Source organism: Hypanus sabinus, chromosome 17 (genome assembly GCF_030144855.1).
Source record: "Hypanus sabinus isolate sHypSab1 chromosome 17, sHypSab1.hap1, whole genome shotgun sequence".
In the NCBI taxonomy this organism is placed as follows: Eukaryota; Metazoa; Chordata; class Chondrichthyes; order Myliobatiformes; family Dasyatidae; genus Hypanus; species Hypanus sabinus.
The window spans coordinates 46,046,781-46,066,174 of record NC_082722.1 but is presented as its reverse complement, the minus strand read 5'-3'; the positions used below and the strand labels follow the sequence as shown (position 1 = coordinate 46,066,174).

The 19,394-nt window shown below is 38.6% G+C and overlaps 1 protein-coding gene across 8 annotated transcripts in view; it reads left to right on the top strand.

Moving 5' to 3' along the window:
• Positions 1 to 19,394, top strand: part of tshz3b (teashirt zinc finger homeobox 3b) — an 84,452-nt gene that overhangs the window by 55,349 nt on the left and 9,709 nt on the right. The gene's annotated exons all lie outside the window — the stretch shown is intronic.

The following is a 19,394-nucleotide window of genomic DNA, read 5'->3' as shown; positions in this document are numbered from 1 at the left end:
AATGGCCTAATTCTGATCCTACATCTTATGGTCTCTCCTGTTTCAAAATTTCTATGCAGTTCTGGCTGTACATAACATGGTATAGAAACACCAATGCCTTTGAATAGAGGATCCTACAAAAAGTAGTGGATCCAGCCAGTCTATCATGGTGAAAGCCCTCCCCACCATTGAGCACATCTACACAGAGCATTATCGTAGAAAAGCCGCATCCATCATCAGGGATTCTCACCACCCTGGATGTGCTCTCATCTTACTGCTGCCATCAGAAAGATGGTACAGGGGCCTCAGAACTCACACCAGCATGTCCAAGAACAGTTATTACCCCTCCACCATCAGGCTTCTTGAACCAAAGGGGACAATTTCACTCACCTTTACTTGCCCCATCACTGAAACGTTTCCACAACCTATGATCTCACTTTGAAGAACTCTTCATCTTATATTATTGTTATTTATTGTTTATTTATTTATTATTATTTCTTCTTTTTTGTACTTGCACAGTTTGTTGTCCTTTGCACAATAGTTTAATGTCTAGTTGGTGCGGTTAATATTTTATAATGGATTTATTGAGTATTCCCACAAGAAAATGAGTTGTATATGGTGACATATATGTACTTTGATAACTTTATTTTGAATTTTGAGCAGTAATTCTCATTATTTTTCAAATAAGGTTGGATTCCAAAGTTTTCCACTTTTTCCTGTCAGGTAATACTGTATGTTTAAGAAACAGCATCCCAACCATGTATAAACACAATAGTTACCTAGAACAGAATATTGATGATCATTGTACAAAGTAAATATATTGTGGACAATACAGCATATGTTAAACAGCATGGCAACTAATGTCTGTTCTTGGCTACAAAGTGAGAAGTATAGAGAAAGACATGTCTACAGATCTGTCAAAGCAACAAGAAAAGGGGATAAGATGCTTAAAAAGGCATATTTCCCTTTATGAACTGAGATATGGGATGTAATTACCAACAGTGCACGTTGGAACAGTGCTGCGAGCTGCCTATAGTTCAGATCACCATATTGTATGGTGGACATACACTAAGTGGGCACTTTATTAGGTACAGCAGCTAATTTGTACAAGACATCTTGCAAAAAAAATTGGGAAGGTTTGGATGATTGGACTTGGAGATACAATAACGATGCTTAAAATTATGAAGCCAAGAGAGAGTGGATGGGAAGCCTAACTTCCTTTGCCTGCAAGGTGTATTGTAATGGACTTGCAGACTCGGCTCCAGTCAGTTAGCCTCAACTTCCAGGCTTCTAATTCATCCAATTGGCCTTGACCCTTGGCATCGAGCCCAGGGTGTGCTGATCACCGGATACCAGACCTCGAAATCCAGAATCGCCAGTGTCTGGAATCCAAATACTTGGTCTTGAACACCAGTTTTACCAAGTAGCGAAACAAGAGGATCACTGGGATTCATTCCTCCTGCCCACACAGAATTCTAGACTCCGGAACTCGCTGACAACTCACTGACTTTACAACTCGCTGAGATTACAAGCAGGATAGATAAAGTGGATGCAATGGATGTCATATATTTGGTCTTACAGAAGGCCTTTGACAAGCTGCCACACATGAGGCTGCTTAACTATTTAAGAGCCCGTGGTATTAGAGGAAAGTTGCTAGCTTGGTTAGAGCTTTGGCTGATTGGTAGGAGGTAGCAAGTGGGAATAAAAGGATCCTTGTCTGGCTGGCTGCCAATGACTATTGGTGTTCCGCAGGGATTGGTGTTGGGACCACTTCTTTGCATGCTGTATATAAATGATTTAGGTGATCGAATAGATGGCTTTGTTGCCAAGTTTGCAATGATACGGAGATTAGTGGAGGGACAGGTAGTGTTAACAAAACAGGTAGGATGCAGAAGGACTTATATAGATTAGCAGAATGGGCAAGAAAATGGCAAATGAAATACAATGTTGGAAAATGCATGGTCATGCACTTTGGTAGTAGAAATAAATGTGCGGACTATTTTCTAAATGGGGAGAAAATCTAGGAATCTAAGATGCAAAGGGATTCTGGAGTCCTTGTGCAGAGCACCCTGAAGGTTAACTTGCACATTGAGTTGGTCGTGAGGAAGGCAAATGACATGTCAGTACTGTATTCATTTCAAGAGGTCTAGAATATAAGATCAAGGATGTGATTCTGAGGCTTTATAAGGCCTTGTGAACAGTTTTGGGCCTTTCATCTTAGAAAAGATGTACTGGCATTGGAGAGAGTTCATTCAGAGGAGGTTCACAAGGATGATTCCAGGAATGAAAGGGTTATCATATGAGGAACCTTTGATGGCTCTGGGTTTGAACTTGCTGGAATTCAGAAGGATGAGGGGGGAATCTCATTGAAACCTTTCGATTGGCGAAAGGCCTAGAGAGAGTAGATGTGGAAAGGATGTTTCCCATGGTGAGAGAGTCTAGGACAAGAGGGCATAGCCTCAGGATAGAGGGGTGTCCTTTCAAAACAGAGATGCAGAGAAATCTGCAAAGGGTGGTGAATTTGTGGAATATGTTGTCACCTACTGCTATGGAGGCTAGGTCACTGGGTGTACTTAAGGCAAAGATTGATAGGTTCTTGATTGGACATGGTATCGAAGGTTACAGGGAGAAGGCCGGAAACTGGGATTGAGGAGGAGATGGGAAAAAAGGGTCAGCTGTGATTGAATGGTGGAGCAGACTCAATGGGCCAGATGGCCTAATTCTGTTCCTATGTTTTATGGTCTTAAGGACTCGGTGACCTTTGTCTGCTCTCCACAAGTCTGAGGTCTGACCATGGATATCCCACATCTGCGTCACTGGACTTCAAATTAATCACTAGGAGAATTAAAAGGGAGTAGAGGAATTTTTTTTTCATCTAATCACTGGTAGAAACTAACATTATCTAATTGGGTGATAAAGGAGGAAAGTGAAGCAGTTGGTGTAATACTGGTGCAACTCTGGGTGTCTGGAGTTCAGAGTTCAATTTCAGTGCCATCTGTAAAGAGTTTGTATGTTCTCTCTCATTCCAAAGACGTACTGGTTATGAGGTTAATTGGTCAAAGTAAATTGTTCTCTGATTAGACTATGGTTAAATAAGGGAGTTACTGAGCACAGTGGTTGTTGAGCTGGAAGGGCCTGTTCTGCACTGTTTCTCTAACCTGTGTAATATAGATTTGCAAGTCATAGAGCAACAAATCATGGGAAAAGGCCCTTCAGCCCAGTTCATAGGTGCCTTCCTGAGCTAATCTTCAGAGCTAATTTTCAAAAGGCTTTTGACAAGGTCCCACGTAGGAGATTAGTGTGCAGACTTAAAGCACACGGTATTGGGGGTATGGTATTGATGTGGATAGAGAATTGGTTGGCAGACAGGAAGCAAAGAGTGGGAATAAATGGGACCTTTTCAGAATGGCAGGCAGTGACTAGTGGGGTACCGCAAGGCTCAGTGCTGGGACCCCAGTTGTTTACAATATATATTAATGATTTAGACGAGGGAATTAAATGCAGCATCTCCAAGTTTGCGGATGACACGAAGCTGGGCGGCGGTGTTAACTGTGAGGAGGATGCTAAGAGGATGCAGGGTGACTTGGATAGGTTAGGTGAGTGGGCAAATTCATGGCAGATGCAATTTAATGTGGATAAACGTGAGGTTATCCGCTTTGGTTGCAAGAACAGGAAAACAGATTATTATCTGAATGGTGGCCAATTAGGAAAAGGGGAGATGCAACGAGACCTGTGTGTCATTGTACACCAGTCATTGAAGGTGGGCATGCAGGTACAGCAGGCGGTGAAAAAGGCAAATAGTATGTTGGGATTCAGGGAGGTTCTACTGCAGTTGTACAAGGCCTTAGTGAGACCGCACCTAGAATATTGTGTGCAGTTTTGGTCCCCTAATCTGAGGAAAGACATTCTTGCCATAGAGGGAGTACAAAGAAGGTTCACCAGATTGATTCCTGGGATGGCAGGATGTTCATATGAAGAAAGACTGGATCGACTGGGCTTGTACTCACTGGAATTTAGAAGATTGAGGGGGATCTTATTGAAACGTATAAAATTCTAAAGGGATTGGACAGACTAGATGCAAGAAGATTGTTTCCGATATTGGGGAAGTCCAGAACGAGGGGTCACAGTTTAAGGATAAAGGGGAAGCCTTTTAGGACCGAGATGAGAAAAAACTTCTTCACACAGAGAGTGGTGAATCTGTGGAATTCTCTGCCACAGGAAACAGTTGAGGCTGGTTCATTGGCTATATTTAAGAGGAAGTTAGATATGGCCCTTGTGGCTAAAGGGATCAGGGGGCACGGAGAGAAAGCAGGTACAGGGTTCAGAGTTGGATAATCAGCCATGATCATACTGAATGGTGGTGCAGGCTCGAAGGGCCAAATGGCCTACTCCTGCACCTATTTTTGATGTTACTATATTTCTAATCTCATTTGTCTGTCTTTGGCAAATGAGACTAGGTTTTATTTCAACAAATCTTTTGGAAGAACAGTTGATAATGCAAGCTACAGACCAAGAGTTGACAATGGGCTGGAGAGTAGTCCAAGATTCCTGTGATCTATGGGGCCAAAATGTTGAAAAAATAATTTAAATGTATATTGAAGTCTGATTCATTTCTGCCCCATGTTACACCTGTGTACTTGGGAGATAGCAGAATTCAATTCATCAGTTCAGAAATCAGTGATTGTTGAATATTGTGATAAATGTGATTTTCTTTTCATTATATGAAATTATTTTGAAGTATGATAGTCATAAGCATATCAAAGAGAATGAATGATAAGTTATTTTTGAAATAAGATTAAGCGAGATTGTTAATTTTGATCAGTTAAAAAAAATCCTGCATTTTTACACCACCACAGCATATTCCAAAGTATTCTACAATCAATGAAAAAACAGGTAAGTGGGTTTATTATTGACACATGCATTAAAGGACGGTAAAAATCTTGAGTTGCCTACCGTTCATACCAGTCAATTCATTACAACAGCACGTTGTTAAAACAGTAGCAGAATGGTGAATAAACTGTTGGAGTTACAGAGAAAGTGTTTTGCAGGCAGACATAAGCTACAAGGTCATAATGAGGTAGATTGTGAAGTCAGGAGTCCATCTTATCATACTAGAGAGTCCTTCATTAGTCTTACAGCAGCAAGGTATACGTTATCCGTGAAACTGGCTGTCTGTGCTTTCAGGCTTGTGTATTTTCTGTCCGATGGGTGGTTGGTGGGGAGGGGTGGGAAAATAAAAGAACTTCTGGGATGGGTGTGGTCTTTGATTACATCCACCATTTTACTGAGGCAGTGAGAAATGTAAGCAGGGTCCATGGAGGGGAGACTGGTTTCCATGATGTACTGTGCTCAGTGCTGTCTGCAGTTTCTGCACTCACAGGCAGAGGGTTGCCAAATCCAGACTGGATGTTTTCTGTGGTACATCGATAAATATTGGTGAGGGTCAACACTGACGTACCAAAGTTCTTCAGCCCCCTGAGAAAGTAGAGGCTTTGGTGAGCTTTCTTGCCTGCGTTACCTACATGTTAGGAACAGGATGAACTTTTAGTGATGTTCACACCTGAAAATTGAAGCTCACTCCCTCTTGACCTCAGTACTGTTAATGTAAACAGGACCATGTATAGTTAGGGAACAGGAGCTCAAAATGACCAGTTCTGGTGTTTTGCTGACATTGAGGGAAAGGCTGTTGGCATGACACCATGTTACTGGTCTCTCTATCTCATTCCCATACTCTGACTCATTGTTATTTGCGTGTCAGCTGCAAACTTGGAGATAGAGTTAGAGTAAAATTGGCCATGCTGTCATAATGAGTGTATGGGGAGTAGAAGGTGGGGTGGGGGGGGGATGTTGAGGATACAGTCTTGTGAGGTATGTTCAGAATAATCATGGCGAGGTGTTGCTGCCTTGACTTTACTGATTATGCTACAATGAAGTACCTTTGAAGTTTGGTCAGGGCCGTGAGACCATAAACAAACCATCCAAAACCCTAGCAAGATCCCACAAACATTATTTGATAATGATCCCACAATCTCCTTTTAAGGATATTGATAAGGAATGAATATTGACTAGAACATGATCAAAATAGTGCCGTGGAATGTTGAGTCACCACCTGAGAGATTGGACAGAGCTTTAGTTTAACTTCTCATACAATGAGCAGTCCCTCTGAGGATTTCGTCACTTCTGCCTTGCAGCATCAGTCTAGGTTTATGCAGTTGTGTTTAGAGAGGGCCATAAGTCTTCTCAAAGAGTAAATCACAGCTCTCATTGTAGACTCGGTGGCCATTTTATTAGGTACACCAGTACACCTGCTCATTAATGTAAATATCTAATCAACTAGTCATGTGGCAGCAACTCAATGGCAGTATAAAGACATGCAGACATGGTCAAGGGGTTCATTTGTTGTTCAGACTAATCATCAGAACAGAGAAAAAATGTCATCTAAGTGGCTTTGACTGGAGTGATTGTTGGTGCCAGACAGGATGGTTTGAGTATCTCAGAAACTGCTGATCTCCTGGGATTTTCACACATAACAGTCTCTAAAGTGTAGAGAGAATGGTGTAAAACACAAAGAAAAATCCAGTCAGTGGCAGTTCTGTGACGAAAAATGAGAGAGGCCAGAGGAGAATGGCCAGACTGGTTCAGGCTGACAGGAAGGCGACAGTAATTCAGGTAGCCACATGTTGCAACCGTGGTGTGCAGGAGAGCATCTCTGAGCATACATGTCAAACCTTGCACTCAATGATCACTTTATTAGGTATAGGAGTAAAGTGGCCACTGAGCGTATATGCAGAGAATAACATCAATAATCAGATTCTTATTGAAAATTTTGTTCCTTTTCTTTTCTCCTTGTCATTTAAGTTGCTTAGGCAGTTCTTACAGGCATTGGATTGTGATAGAGAGCAGGATCCTTGGCGTATTTTTATCCTGCTAACCCAAAGGTTTTGCAGACAATTCAAAATGATTGTGGCGAGATAACTGCTTCCAGGAATATTCAGCCGAGAATCTTCCTGCTTAGGCCTTCATCCGCTTTAAACCAAATCGACTCTTTTTATGTTTAAATTTCTGTTATTAAAACTACTTAGCAACTGGGTGGATTGTGCTACATCCCCTGAGTGTGAGTATGTGGTGAAGTGTTCATCACAACAGCAATTGGCAGAACTGTTGTTGAAATCAAAATAACATCCAAGTGTTGTCAGTTCCCAACAAGAAAAAGGGTGAATGTCCAGTAAAACCAGGTCCTGCTGTAAATTCTAGGCGGGCCATTATCTCAGTCTGATGTGGAACATTGTCTTTCAATCCTTATGAGTACACCCCAAGCTTACAGAATGGAATCGTTCCCTGTGGTGCAGCATGAGTTTTCTGGGTAGGAGTTAGTCTGATCTTTTAAGACCAGTTAATTAAGATTCATCCATGAGTTAAAATCAGTCATGAATCAGCTATAATAGATGTTAAATTGTTAATTCTTTTGATCAGTAATTTTCAGATAACACAAATATTTATGGAGTGATCAATAATGAGGAAGGTTGTTTAAATGTACACTGGGAGACATAGATCAGCAGGAAAGCTGACAGGAGTGATGGCAGATGGAACTTAATGCAGGCAACTATGAGTTAATGCACTTTGGGAGGTCAAATTCTGCTAGACGGTAGGAGCATTGACGTACAGAGGCCTTAGTTCATATGCCCTGAAGGTGGCATCACAGGTGGGTAAAGTAGTGAAAACTAGATTCTGAATGTTCGTGTTCGTAGGCTGCGGCTTGGATATAAGAGTTGAGATGTTATGTTGCAGTTGTACAAAATTTTCGGTAGATTGCACTAAGAGTATTGCGTATAGTTCAGGTTGCCACACCAGAAGGATGTGGCAGTAATAGAGAGAATGCAGAAGAGATTCACCAGAATGTTGTCTGGTGTGAAGGAGAGATTAGATTTGATAGGCTGGGTTTATTCTCAGTGGAATGTAGGAGGCTGAATGATGATCTCACAGAGGCTTTTAAAGACAATTGCCACATAGACAATGCCAGAGGTCAGGCTTGAGCTACAACAGCTGTTGTATTTACACTGCCATTGTGCCACTGAGGGTAATCTTATGATCAGGGAGGAGGTGGGGTGATAGAGGGGGAAAATTTGTGTGGCCATCAGCCATAAGTGCTTCTGTTCGATGTTATCCAGTAGTCACATGACCAGTTCTCTCCACTTGACAAGGCAGGCAGATTTAGAGACTGAATCTAATCTTTCCAATTCAATGTATGGTTCCAGTTGCCAAGCTGCAGAAAGGATGTGGTAGCAACAGAGGGAGTGTAGAAGAGATTCACCAGAAAAGAGGGCTGTAGTTATAAGGAAAGATTGGATATCACAGGTTTATTCTGATGAGTTAGAGGGGCAAGCTTGTTGAAATTTATACAGTGATGAAGATCATAGTTTGCAGGGCAAGTCAGAATCTTTTTAACAGGATAGGGAAGTCTAGAGCTTCCTGACTGATGGAGAGCTAGAGGACATGGGTTTAAGTTAGAGGAGCGAAATTTAAAGGAGTAAGGTTTTTATTGACAAAGTGGGTGGTGGCTATCTGGAATGGGCTGCCAGAGAAAGTGGTAGAGGTGTATGAAATTACAAGATTTAAAGAAGGTTTAGACAGGAAAGGCAAGGTAGGTTACAGGCTGAATTCAGGGAAGTAGGGTTAGCATAAAGAGGCACCACACTGTGCATAGACAAGGTGGCAGAAAGTGCTCATTTCTATGGTATTTCACTCTCTGATTTTAAGAGGGATGGAAATAGAAATTTCTAGCTAGTCTATAATTGAGCCATACTAGAGGAGCTTGCTGATGTTCGGAGTTTGTTCATAGCTTCCACTTTCTGAGGGTATCTGGATTGGGACTCTTACATTTACTGTACATCCTGATCAAGCAGGAAAGCTACAATTGAACCCACACTCCAAATAATATTGGCAATGCAACTTTGTTTACGGACACATAGCCAAGAACAGTGATGCAAATAAACATTTCACCACACTTTATTTTAATAATTATTCAATTTTATTTAAGTTTATTATCATTGGAGTGGTTAAGTACCATTTGAAAACCGATTAATTATTTTACTTGACCATTTCATTTGGTTACTGATAGTGGTTGACTGATGGAGAGTCAAGGCCAGTATGGTCAACTCCCAGTTGTCATCACAAAATGGAATTTATTTTTGCGCTAAGCATACGGCAGTGTTACTTGGGTCATGCAAGTAGCACTCTCTGTGATTATAGATTTCCAAAATAGGCCTTGACATTTGTTTAAATAATACAAAAATAGAGCTTGTTATTTGCTATGATTTCTAAAAGGCCAGCAATGCAATATCTGCACTGTGACAGGCCAGCTAGTTCGAAGAAATTGTCACAATAGCAAGCGTCATAGCAGATACTGTTATAAGAGCAGATCACAGTCAGTTGATTTTCACTATTCAGGAGAAAACACTTGTTTGTAGAAGCCTAATAAAAATGGTGAGTTGATAGTCAGAAAGCTTCTTTTATTGTATTTTCTAATGAAGTTTTAATGCATTTGCTACAATTGATTCAAAGGCTTTTAATACGTGTGCGTACACCACTCCCGAGCAAAGCAATATATTTCAAGTGACATTCTTAGAGAGCTGGGACTGTGTAGCCTACATAAATAATGTTGGGATATGGCTGTAGCACTAAACACACAAAAGCAACATACATTCCTTTCAAGCTTGTGGATATATTAATAGCATTAAATAGATGATATTGCATTTATTAGCTTGTGCAGGCTACATTTTAGAGTAAGTGTATTAAGTATGAACCTGTTTGACAGTCCTATGCCTTCAAAATTCACAGATTTCAAAATATTACAAATAAATTAATTCGCAAATAACTAGAATGCTGCAATAATTTATATTTCATCTTTAGAAAAATGCAGCTCATGAATTGACACCTGGCTAACTCACTAACTCTTGCCCTTGATTAAAACTATGACAAATGCATTCCAGTTGCTATTGTAGTTAAGCAAAAAATCTGTTTATTAGCATATGCTTAATGCTTTTGTTCATTCAAATATTATTCTTTCTTAGATGCTAGAAGAGTAAAATAGATGAGCGGATAAAACTCAGAAGGATTCCACACATAAATAGAAAAAAAAGGTTGAAACCTGATATGTCAATTTAAAAATCAAATATTGGGGAATATCCAGCCTCAAAATTTAGTTTGCCCTTAATTCATTCTCCATGTCTGGTAATGCAATATGATATATAGTATGATATTTTCAGTAAAAGATAGGTCATTGTTTTAAAAGCTTCTGGCAAACTGTTCACAGAATACAACATCATGCCAACTGTAAAACGCACAGCCAATTCACTCTCACCTATTTTACATTGATCCCATGACCAATTTTATCCATTCGGTCTCTTGTTATTTTTAGTGTTCAGTCTAGTGGTGTATGGCTTCTCAAGTGTTAAATTGCTTAGCAATGTTACTGTTCCTATGAACCTTTAGAAATTTACAATGGATTAAGCAGAAATTCTGTATAAAACATAAGAGGAATAAAAAGAATTCTGGTGCATCAGGGAAGTGCCATGGGTTCATTGGGATTAATGGTGAAGTATTTAACCTCCAAATGATATAGTCTCAGTCTGCTTCATGATAAAATATCATAATTTTAGTTGCTTATTTGGGGAAAGGAACACTTGAATTATAATAAACTGCTGTCAAGAAATAAAAAATCTAAGCTGAAAGCTAACATTGAACAGTGTCATTAAAAGTTCAGTATCAGCCAGGAATATTATTTTACTCTCAGGCTTCAATTAAAAATAAAAATAGGACATCTGTTTTTCTTGATATTGATTATACCACTGGACTACATTTGGGCCTTGTTTTGAGATTATTTGTAGAATATTTGTAACTGCTTTCCATATCCCAGGAGGCATCTATAGATAAACAAACACATCGATGATGAAATCCACTCTTGCTTCCTGGGCACCAATACAGATTTATTTCGTCTGAGAAAAGACTGTTTGAAGATCAAGGCATTAAACCTGACGTAAAGCTCACGGTCTGCTATGCAGCAGTAATCCCTGCCCTTCTCTATGCCTCTGAGATAAGGTTGTCTGCAGCAAGATCGTCCAAATGCTCTGGCAGGTTAACTGAGCTGTTGTGAGTATCCTCTCTCGAACACTGAGGCCCTGACTATACTCAGTCAGCAGGTTATAAAAGTCCAACACTAGAATCCCAAAATGAGCACTCTATACTGAGCTCCACCATGCCAAGAGATTACTAGATGGATTGAAGAAAGGGTTCAAGGATGTTCTGAAACTCTTCTGGACAGAGCCCTTTATCAATTGTGGGAATTCCTAAATCAAGAGGGAAAAAACGGAGGAGGAGCATTTGGGGTAGTATTGATAAGTTCAAAATTGTTAACTATGAGTAAAGAAAAGAACTGCATAAGGGGTGGAAGAAGGGAGTCAGCTCCCCGTCAGACCCAGCAACCCATGTACCCATTTCATCAAGCCAACATTTCCCTCATTAAAACACTTCTAATACAATGTAAGTGGAGTGAAAGTAAGTCATCCTCAATCTGGATAAACTGCCTTGGAATTGGATGATTTGTAAGAGGGGGATTCTTTATGTGGTATTAATTAACATTTTATCAATTAATCAAGTGGATGTTTGAAACTAGTGTAAGTTTCTGCTGTGTGAAATTGAGATGCGCAAAAAGTTCATGCATGTCCTGTTAGTATTCAGAATCAATCACTATATTGCTGACCAAATCTGTATGCAACACGAGTACTTTCTCTTGAATTACTATGTAGTACAAAAATCTCAACATTTATTGATGGGTAGTGGGATGTTGGGTGGTGGATGGTGAGGAGTTAGTAACGATTCTTATTTCAACAAACCACAGACCCTGTTAAGACAGATGTTTTAAAATTCCAGTAGTCATTCTTTCCATTCTCATCTGAAGCAGATTGCAGGACAGTGCTGGACTGGCTATGTTCAGTGACAGGAGGTAAAGCATTCTTATGGAATGTTTATTTGCAGTAACATGGTAACCACATTTGTCAGAGCATTAGTCAATTGGATTGTGGACCAATCGATTGCAGGTCCCTGTGATCTCTCGAAGGCTTCAATGTACTTGGCTCTACAAGAATACTTACACATTTTCTCAAGTCACAAATCCATTCATCTCACAATGTCAAATTGTAATAATTAAACATTATTGATCTTAAATTCAATTAACTGCATTAACACTTGGCTAGATCGAGGTGATTGGAGGGGCTGGCGAGACAGAGAATGTGCCAACACCTAATTCAACAACGCCCACTCAGAACTGGTAAAGTTTGTGCTGTAAACTACAACAGCATGTGTGATTGTTCCAAGTCCAGACAGTTCCCAGCTGTCATTAGGAACCTACACCTGTACCTCATTATAATTTTCATTTTTTAAAAAGATTCCCACGAACATAAAGCCTGATTCTAATAAAGGCCCAGTCCTGCTGATAGCATTAATCAAAATAATTGGCCAGGAAGGAATAAGAAGGGAGCCTAATGTTAATATTTAGATAGATATACATATTTCAGGTTTGGTGGATTGGGGGATGCTTGACCAGCATTTATCCCTATTTGCAGGTCTCCTCTCCTTCGCTGGATTTGATTGCATCTACAGACATTGGATCACACCTTCTATAACCTCCCCAGGAGTCAATAAGCAGTACACATGGGTACTTTTAGTCAGTTTGTTGTTCTTCCCACAGAGGTCCTGTCTGGGTTTGGAAGACTCATCCCTGAGAACACATTTGAGAGTAAATATCCGTTGAGAACAAAACTCAATTTTTGTTCAGCAATTTAATATTGTGCTTCATGGCACCTATATCTTCAGAAAAATTAATATTGGGGCACACACCCAAAGATTAAGAAGACAAGTAGCCGTATAAAATGAATGTTCCAACTTTACAGTGATTAGTATCAAAAGATTTGCCCCGGAAAGTTGGTAATTTTTACCCAAAAGCATTGTGTTCATATGTCGTTTTTGTTTTGAGCAAGCTGTTTCTTGCAGTTTTAAGGGCTCAGTATACTCTGTCTAAGCCCATACTTGCTGCTTTTTAACAATATGAGTCTGTTAAAGAAGCTGTAGAGGGAATTGAATACTCACAGCCACTCAACAGTCAAAGCAACCGCAACATGCGTAATAGTTTTCTTGCATGTTTTATGTTATTTAAACATTATTACTTTCTGTACACAGTGGTTTCCAGTTGATTGGGACACATTGGGACCAGTACATTTTGGCCCAATTAAGAGGCTACTCCAATTAGTTTCATAGAAATAGTTAAAAGGCTTAACAAAGACAAACTTACCATTTAACTGAGTAACAAATTATACATTTAAATGAAATACAGACCAAATTAGAACACTACCAATACTACTACAGTATTATAAATTTGTGTATTAGTTCTGAATAGCTATCGATGGAAGAATTAATCGCTGCTATGTTCTTTCGATTGACTATAAATGAACGAAATCAGCGTAGACACCTAACACAGATAATAGAATAACCTTCATTGGCTTCCAGCATAAAGTCAAAATAAAAAACAGCATTATCAAAAATCACTGCTTCTTGACTCAGTGGCTTTAAGCCCAAATGGATAACATAAAACAAGCACTATTTAAAAACAGTTTGATCTGTAATATCCATTGGCCGTTTATGGCATCTCTAAGTTTGATTGCTTGAAACCACAGTGAGCAAAACAGTTCTGAATTGTCTTACTGCTTATCTCTTGCCAATTATCAATGACAAAAATCACTGCTTTTTGAACACAAACACACACAACTAACGCTATTTACAAAAACTATTCACTCTAAGCACAATGTAGAGTCTAACAGCCACTCAAGTGCACACAACTGCCACCAGTAATAAACTGTTTAGCAACAGTCTCCTGTCCGAATTAAGCAGCACAGTGTCGAAATAAATGAAAGGAATCCCGGCAATTTTCTTGATTAGTTTTTGCTCTTTAAGAGTTGTCCTGAACAAAAAGCTGTCCTGATTAAGCAATGACCCGATTAACTGGAGTTCACTATATTTCTGTAAATCAACAGTACAACAAGTGTATTACATCTTTAAAAAAGACACAATTCTCACAGAATGTGAATTAGCACATATCGAAGTTACTTCAGTACAGTTAAATTGCAAAATTTAGATCGTTGAGTTGTGCATGGTGCACACACAACTCAAAAATTGCAGCATTTAGGCAAATTAGTAAAACACTTAAAGGAGTTTATTTTGCAAACCTTAGTTGCCAATAATTTAAACCTATAGTGGATTTGACCACAATTAATAGACATTGCAGTATTTCAAGTTGAAATATAAGTTCACTTATAATTAACATAAACAAGACAAAAACTGGAAGCAAGTAGTATTGAATGGGCAAGCCACACATTCGATTTCTGTTCTTTTAGATTTTAGATCATTTAGATCTGGTGTCAAATAAATGTTTTGAAGCTTTAACTAAAACTTTGAATATCCTCTTTATGAAACAATGTTTTTCAATGGTGATTATAATTTTTACAGAAGTCAAAATAGGACTGTTGAAACTGAACGATGTAATATTGAGCTCTGCTTTATACAGATTTCTTTTGATGCAAGTTTCTTCAGTCACCCTTTCCTTTATCTTATAATGTAATCTAGTTAATGTCATGAACTCCTTGCCTCTTGCTTAAATATCATAAAATATATTTTTAACATTTTCTTTAAATGGGAAATATTCTATCACATATCCTCTTTTCTGCTCCTAAACCTTAAAAGTAACTATGCCATGTACAGTATGTATGTATGTGATTAAAAAGATGCAGCTGAGTGATTGTGAGCTGATGATGTGAACCCACCACTATATTATGAAGATTAAATTAATAATAATTTTAAAACTATTTTAAAATAATATGAATCAGGTTGTGTTCTGCAACAAGTAAGAGGATTTTTGGAGACAATTACCCTTGCATCAGTAAGTAACTCAACCAATCTGATAATTAAAATGCTCCTAAAACAGAATCCATATTAAACCAGGATGAGTGATGACGTAGGTGCTCCAAAGTGCAGCACCTTGGAGTGTATAGTCTAGAACTACTGCCAGACACCCAGGCTCTTCCGACTGGTACGATACTGGGAGAATGAAAATCAGGGTGAGAAAATAAAATCTGAATTGAAGAAAAATATTTACACAGCATAATTTTTAGATCCTATAGGAATTATTCTGCTCCTAGTGGGAATTATTCCAATTAATTTGAACAAATTTATTTTAAGGATCCAACGTGAAAATAATGCAGTAGCTTGAAATCAGAAATCTAACACAGAATGTGGGAAATACTGAACAAATCTCACTGTGTCATTGAAAGGATAAACAGTTAACAATTTAGGTGGATGACCCTATGTATGGGTTGCCATTTCCAGCCTTGTCTATTTTCTTCCATTTTGTTCATGGTTAGTTCACTGCAGAGTACTCACAAGGAATACAGAGTAGAGTGCTCTGCATGTTCCTGACTGTACTCTAAGATGCCTTTTATATTTTATTCAATTAAAGGATTTTGAAAAAACATTTTTTATGCTGTCAAGTGCTGTAATAATGTACCATGACTCTTTTTGTAGCTATATGCTTAACATAAAATGGTAACCTATCTGCTACACTTTAAATACAATACTGTCAGCAGCATGAAATTTTATCTTAATTTGTTAATAGGAAAGGTTGAAAATACTTAATACCAGAGAGCTGTGTCGACAGGACAACGTAAACATGATATAGTTATAAGACAACAGTTTGGATTATGCTGGAAAATAATGAAAATTCCAATCAAACTTCTGGCATTCCTCAGCACAAGTATCAGTGGGTTTTGAAAGTCCAGTATGTTTTTGGAAGCCCGATTTCCTGCCTGTGCTCATCAATGTTAGAGATGGATTTCATTGAGTCTCCTTAGCTTTTAAACTGAGGAACTTGCTCTTTCCTGCATCTGGTTAGATTTAACACTGTAAGGCCACATTTTCAGTGAAATTTGGAGTGTGGAGAAAGAAAGGAAGGAAATAGTTGGGTTTGACTGGAATCCACTTCCTATAGTAGTGCAGGAGGATCATACAAAAGGGGTTTTTTTGAAGATTCTTTAATAGGCATATGGATGAAGGAAAAATGGACTGTGTAGGAGGGAAGGAATGAATTGTGGAGTAGGCAGAACATTGTGGGCTGAAGGGCCTGTACTGTTCTGTACCCTTCTTTGCTCCTTTATTTATAATTATTTGCTGTTTGACTGGTGTCATTAATTATTTATAAGTGGTTGTAAGTGTTTTAATTGATTGTTTTGCTTTGAGAAATCTTTTACTTGCTTTATTTAGATTTTTACCTGTTTTTGATGTACCCGAATGTTCAGGATCTTTTTGAAAACACTGATGGCTTTGCCAGGCACCAGATCTGAAAGGGAGGGAGTGGGGTTCAGATCTTTACCAGTGGTCAGGTCTTCCACAGGAGATTTTGAGCAGTGCTTGCTGCCCACGTCACTTCATCAGCAGCTATGCCATTGCTCAATGTCTCAGTGCTGAACTCTGGGACATGTTAGGCCTTCCAGATTTAGCTAACGTAAGGTCAGACAAGAAGTATCCATGAGCAGCCACATCATGGCAACAATCTCTGGGCCATTTTTACAGTTAGCAAATTGAATATCAATATAATTGTTATCATGGAGTCTATGGCCCCTCCTTGGAGCTATCCAGTCAGCCCTGTTTGTTGATTTCCTCCATCACTTTAGTCTAGCAAATTAAAATAGCTTCCATCTAATTTCCTTTGACATTATTGATCATCTCCATTTCCATCACCCAATAAGCAGCGAGTTCCATGTTTTACTTCTCGCTGTGGAATTAAGTTCATCCTTGGAACCTCGAATCTCTCTCTTGCCCAAATCTGTGTCCCAGCATTTTACTCATCAGCCAATGGAACATTGTTTCTCTATTCTGTTTTTACCTAGGGATGATCTGAAATGTAAAGATTTTGTTCTACAAACCAGCTGTATCAAGTGAAATGGCATGGTTAGTTACTAAGCTAGAGAAATGAAGATACTCTTACATCCAGCCTCCACTCTGTGTTACAATTTCAACATCCAGGATGGCAGAATTAATTTCTGTGTAAAAACAACTTTGACAGAGGTTCTGAATATTTGTGGTGAACGTGTGGGTACACGAGTTTTGTATGAGGATAGGATCATAGTTCCTGCAGTTCAGTAGTTTTCTAACAATCCATGTAACGTCCATGCATGAAGAATTCCCATTCAGGCATGGGATGGAACATACTATATACGTGTGGGGCTAGATTCCAGCAAGATGTTGACATCTTCCAGAAAGGGATGGGGGAAGGGAGCTGGAAATATAGAGATAATATATAAATTACACCTAACAATTTCTGTGATAAGAACATTGTGCACTTGAAATTATTGTGAAACGTGGCTCCACTAAATTCAAATAAAGGAGGAATTTTGTACGAAGTCCAGCTTATCTAGTCACCAGAATTAATTAGACCAAGAGTAAAGAGGAGAGAGTTTATGCAGCTTGTATTCGCATCACAGAACCAGTTATAATGTACAGTCCAATTCATTACATCACTGGTGCTTGGATAATGGTATGAGGATTTTTTTATTTGTGATCACTTGCACTCATAGCACAAAAGCAGATGCCATATTTTGTCTTAAACTGATGTGATGCAAGTGGAAGATCTCAGAAAGGTGAGACGCAGGAAAGATGTGTTTAATATCCCTTAACCTATATAACCAGTGGTGTCAACCTCAGATTATTTTATTTTAACCCCATCAGGTTTAAATTGTGCAATCCTTTCAAAATCTCCTTTACCACAGGACACAATTACAAAGGCAGATCTGAAAAGCCATTTGTGATGGGAATAACAACAGTTCATTTACTCCTTTCTCTAGTTAATTCAAGGAAGGGACCAAAATTCCATGAGCGTGACGTTTTCAGTTACAATCCTACTTCATTATTAAAACCCTGTGTGAGTTATGAGTTAAAGCCTGTAAGGCATGACAGTAACATCAGTCTGTTTATTTTATGAAAGTTAGTTTCTAGAAGGAAACAGAGAAAAACAAATTAGGCTGTAGTTTCTATCATTAGATATGGTCTGTAGTTTTATTTTCCACACTTAGAAAAAAATGTTATGGGTTATGTAAAAATATGCTAACTCAATAATCATACTAATTTTTAACCATGACAATGGTATTCTGAATTTCTGTATCCTAGCAACCTAGTGATTAGTTTGTCAATCGTGAAAAGCAGAATTCTACTGAGTAAAATATTTGATTCCATGCTTGATTCAACAAAATGATTTAAACCATTAGTGGAAGTAGAGTCACTCTCTTTTGTTTCCTTGAAATCAGTAAATTACTTCATGCTGATACACACCAAGCAACTAAAACCCTGCTTCTAGTAAATCGGGGCATGCAATGCAGAGTACAGGGGAGGACTGTAGAAGCGATGTTCCTACGAGATTAGCATATGACTTTTCAGAAAAGTGAAAACTCAACGTCACTCCAGGCTGGAAGCTGTCCAGGGATAGATTTTTTTTTCTTGTTATGGTCACAGATTTTCAAAAGAAATGTTTAATAACTTGAGCAACTCAATAGCAATCCTTTTTTGAACAGTTGCTTTAATGTGTATTTTTTTTTACGTTGTTAACATTGGAATCTCAGAAATATGTTATTGCTTACATTTATTATGTGTGTGATTTCAATGTCTAATGCAGAACATTTTTGGAACTTTTGCATGAAAGGAAAACAAATGTATAGTTATTTGAATGGAGAAACATCCATTCAGTTACCAAAGGGTTACATTTTGTGATATGATGACACCACCAAAATCCATTACGAGGCCACAGTCATTCCTTTAGTTTTCTCCAGACTGCTCTGCTTAGAAGGCCCTCACCACATCTACAGCATCTACCTAAACCTCTGGTATTTTTATGTTTATGGTCTTGGCGGCTTTGTGTCCTACAGTTAGCAAGCTCTAAAATGTGGCTTTCTGATAGCTGGAGCTTGTATTCTCAGAATGTTTACTTTCATCTATTTTTCTGAAAACCATGAGAGGTTTTGCAGTAGTGCTTACTCTGAGCCACTTGACTATTTTGGCCTCAAATACTGAATGCTGTGCATCATTATAAGCATAGCACAAAAGTAATAAATCACTGTTTATCTCTTGCAGGATCAGAATTCAGAAAGCTTTACAAACCCCCTATGATAGTTTAATAGATATGTTTCATTCATAATTCTGAAGAAGAAGATAAATTGCTGTGAATTTTGAAGTGTGCAGTAATTTATTAGACAATAAAATTGATGTATTCACATTGGTTTCAGAACTCGTATGTTATGGAAAGTTTAGGACCAAAGCCCAGCAAG